This window comes from Papaver somniferum, chromosome 9, assembly GCF_003573695.1.
Source record: "Papaver somniferum cultivar HN1 chromosome 9, ASM357369v1, whole genome shotgun sequence".
Lineage (NCBI taxonomy): Eukaryota > Viridiplantae > Streptophyta > Magnoliopsida > Ranunculales > Papaveraceae > Papaver > Papaver somniferum.
The window spans coordinates 192723052-192727597 of NC_039366.1; the positions used below are offsets into that span (position 1 = coordinate 192723052).

The window sequence follows — 4546 nt, forward strand, 5'->3', positions numbered from 1 at the left end:
GGTCGAATCCAAGCATGGGACACGTTTTTGGCAAGACCAACCGGTCATGCGTGTAGACGGCATGCCGGTGTACACGTCCGTACCTCACTGTCCCATGGAGATGCGATCTAAGCCACTCAATTTTTCCAGCAAAGTTGAGTGGTCGAGATCAGTTTGCAATTGGAACCGCACGACCATGCCTAGTTTGTGCGCACGAATCGAGGCGCCTATCCATGGTCGGTCTTGGCCGATTGGTCACACATGTATACGGGCCCATGGTGATTATATTGACATGCTTGGGATCCTTTGAATCTACATCTAGACCCTCCATCTATGCCTGCGAAGATGGATGGTTTTGACTGATTTGCGACACGTGTGATGTGCCGTAAACCCTAATTAGGATTTCATGTCCACGCTAATTTATCTGGACGAATTGGCAAGCCACGCTTCTCTTTGAGGAGACCGACCATGTGGGGACCATATTGGGCCGGTGGTGAACATGCCAATACCTGCCTGAGGGTCATGGGTCCGATCTAAGATATCCAATCATGCCGGTGAAGTTGGATGGTCGTGATCAATTTGAGACCTTTAGTGGAATTTCCTACGACCCTTTAAACCTCACGCCGGCCGCACTTCGGGCAACCGTACGTGATTATGTGGCTAGGTCAGGGGAGGATCGATTATGAAGGCGTGAAGGGGGTCCTCCGGTGTGCAGTACAACGCTTGTCCAACTGGACATGGGACGATCCACGCCGTCCAACCATTCCGGTGAAGTTGGACGGACGTGATGAATTTGAGACTGCCGTAGGCGGCCTTTATTCGTACGGCTCCTCCAAGCCGCTCCATACCATCCTGGACATCCAACTTCAGGCTGGTGTTCAGTGGTAGTTTGGGAGGCATGGTAGGTATTCGACCGACCAGGGCATAAGCGGGCCCGATGGTGGTCATTACGGTGGTAGCCTGCTCCTGCCGAGGATCATCTAGGCTGGTTAAATTATGCATCCAACTTGCATGGTCGTGATTGTTTCTGAGACTGATCTGGACAATCCAGACCCAAATATGCTCAATCAGGCTAGTATAACAAACCGAGAGATGTAGGCTCAATCGGTCTAGTATAACACACCGGGATAGTATAACACACCGAGAGATGTAGGCTCAATCGGGCTAGTATAACACACCGAGAGTTGTGGCCTATACGGGTATTTCGTGCATGCCTCATTATTGACACTTGGAGATTCGTGTTACTTTGCTGAGAGCAACACTCATTCGTCATGCCGCACCAATAAAGAGAGTTCTGCGGGAACAACACAGGAAATACAAGGCTAATCGTGCATTAATTAATAATGCTATAAATTCACAGGGTATATGGGATTGTTGCTACATGCTCCAACCTGGATGAATTTTGTGTATTCAATTCACAGAATGGTGGGATTGTTGCCACATGCTCCATTCTAGGTGAATTAGTAAAGTGAAAAAGTTTTTTATCACTTATAGAGGCTTTATCCTTTGCAGGATGTCAGCGCATAAATTTGGTTTTACAATTTTAGCCCTGAACTAAAATCCACCGTCAACAGTTATCAAGGAAACAATTAGAGCTGGCAAACGGGCGGGACGGGTCTGGCTTGTGACCAACCCGCGGGTTACGGGTTAATACAATCCTGAGCTCGCGGGTTGAAATTCTTCACGGGTGGTCATTTATCCCACCCGTGCCCGTCCCGGGTAAAGCTCGCGGGTTCACGGGTGCTCACGGGTTACCTGGTTTTTGTTGAGTCAAATCGCCAGAAATCGATTTTTGGGCTATTTCCTTCCACATTCAGGGCATCTAAAGTTCCTTTCCTACAAGCTACAACCTAAGTATCTAACATTCATCCAATTCATTTGGTATATCAATTCAAAAACTCAAGATTGCAAAACTAAACAAATTAGTCTTCTTAAAGAAACACAGACACAGTCACACAGATACTATCATAGTATCATACATTCATACTAGACTTACTTTACTAGTCATTAGTAGTTTACTTTAGTACTTGTGCAGGTGCACAACCAACAGTTGGATCCTCATTCACAGAATCTAGCATCTCAACATCATCATCATCATCTTGACCGTCACCACTCATAACATCGTTGTAATGGTCTGGTTCTGGTAACTCTTGTTCTTGTACACTTGACATCCTGAAATGGATGGAGCCACAAAGAACAAGTCAAAGAGTCATTCAGAGAATCAGAAACGTCAAAACTGGCAATGTAAAGAAAAGAAAAAAAAATCAACTGTCTATTGAAACCTAACCATATTTCAGAAATTCTAAATCTGTTGTAAGTATTTATACAATTCTTCTTCTAAGCATAATGCTCTGATGGTGGTGGTGCTATTTATGTTGCTGGCTGTGTTGGTGACTAAAAAGTATATACTACCAATCTATTGAGAATTTGTCACTTGTATGAGTTATTTGTGTAAAAGCTATCTTCATCAGGTGTATCATTGATTTCTAAGAGAAAGAAAAATCACAGAACAAATTGACCTACCAGTCTCGTACCTAATAGTTCATCATATATAAACCTAATGTCAATGAAATTCAGACCTCAAATTCCACTACTGATATAGTCGAATATTCCAACCAAATCATACAGCTAAACACAACATTGAAGAATAACTTGAACTGAAAAAGATGCAGTAACTGATAGCAATAACAACACATGGAGGCAAAAGGACTCACTCTCTCCCCAGTACATTTAATCAAAGATGGTGCTTGATGTCCCCCCTGAGTTCCATGGAAAGGTTACAGATGAGATTTTGTTCATCACTAAACAGTAATTAAGTTGCAGGACAGAGAGACAAGAGTATTCAGATAAATTGTGGGGGAAAAATCGATAAACACAACCAAAATTACCAATTAAAGAATCTAAATATCCTATGTGCAAACTACAGCAGAGATTACCAACAATAAAATTAGAATTGGGGAAAAAAGGCTAGTATTTCATCTGCTGGTATGAGTATTCTCGGTAGACTGGATGAATAAAAAAAGTAAAGGGGTTAGATTTAAGAAATTAACAATTGATTACCAAAACCCATGTTTTATTTTGATGATATTTACGAGAAAAGAAAAGAAAACTTACTTTTGATTGTAACTGTAAGAAGATGAAATCCGAAATTCAAACACGAGATCTGAAGTTAACCTTTAGAGTGATTCAGTGAACCTTTAAATACATGAGATCGATCTTCTTCTGCTGTTACACGAAAATTTCAGAGACAAAATGATATCTGGAAATAGTGAAGAGAAAAATCTTGGGTAAAACTTTGAAGTATGTTGTTGTTACCTGCTAGCCTTTAAACTTTGATCTTTATATTTCAATTTGTTGTTCTGTGACTGTGATTCGTACCTGCCATCAGATTCAGAAGACTCAGCAGGGAAGAAGAAAAGAAGAGGAAGAATGAAGGCGGCAGCGGCTTAGGCTTAGGGAGTTAGGGTTTCTTTCTTCATTTTTAACTTTTTATATGAGGGAAACAAGATATTGTGACACGTACGTAACAGGCTTACATTACTGTGACACGCGGCCTAGTGGTGGGGAATGAGCCGGGTTAACCCGCGGGTTTCACGGTACGGGCCGGGTTAACCCGTTTCTTCACAATCCACTAATTATACAACCCGCGCCCGTCTTGTTTAGTTACGATCCGGGACGGGTGCGGGTTTTCACGGGACGGGACGGGCTAACCCGCGGGTTTTGGCTTGGTTTGCCAGCTCTAGAAACAATTGCCCGAAGCAATTTTCCCTGATAGTTTAGCAAACCAAAAATCAACTAAGCACCTTAGTTCCTTTGCTAAACTGATTGTACAAATACAACTGCTTCGTTCAATAAGACCAAAATAAAGATAACTCTATTTTTCTCATCAGGCTATAATTGTCCATATAACTTAGACCTTTCACTTTTAAACAAGACAAATACTAGGTAAGTTAACTAGTATTTCTTGTTAAGTCATTCGATTAGACTTGAATAATCGAAACATCCACTTTGATAAGTCTAACTAAGATAAACTTAGTTTCTCTTATCCGGAATCGAAATGGACTAAACAATCCATCCCGTAAAATTTTTCTTTCGTTAAGCCATAAATAATTCATACAAACCAAATAAATCAACCTGCATAATTATTCACCTCAACCGGAAGCAATTGAAACAACATGGACATTATAACACCGAAATTTTGTAAGCCTAAAAAATTGATACCACACAAGATAACAATAGTTTTTCTTAATCGGAACTAATTGAATCACACACACATCCATACACACATGATGGAATAAAACATCAATTGTACCAAAATTTTGGTAAGCAAAAGCAATAAATATATGAAATAAAAATCAGGCTTTTCTTAAACAGGAAAACAATTAACCAACAAGATTGTTACCTCAACTTTCGCATCCTCTTCACTTCAATGTTTTGTCATCCTTTCGCAAAGACATAAGAACAACAAAAACAACCTTTACCAGAGAAAGGTTGAAGTGGTTTTAACTATTACGTGCCAATAGTAATAAGCTAATACCAAAAACTCATATGTATACTATATACACAA

At 40.7% G+C, this 4546-nt stretch overlaps 1 long non-coding RNA gene across 1 annotated transcript; it reads right to left on the bottom strand.

Moving 5' to 3' along the window:
- Positions 1-2016: 2016 nt before the first annotated feature.
- LOC113309811 lies at positions 2017-3154 on the bottom strand. Its single transcript, XR_003340760.1, has 3 exons — positions 3094-3154; positions 2694-2738; positions 2017-2151 (listed from the first exon to the last, which is right to left on the bottom strand). It is a non-coding gene; the product is annotated as an uncharacterized LOC113309811 (long non-coding RNA).
- Positions 3155-4546: the final 1392 nt, after the last annotated feature.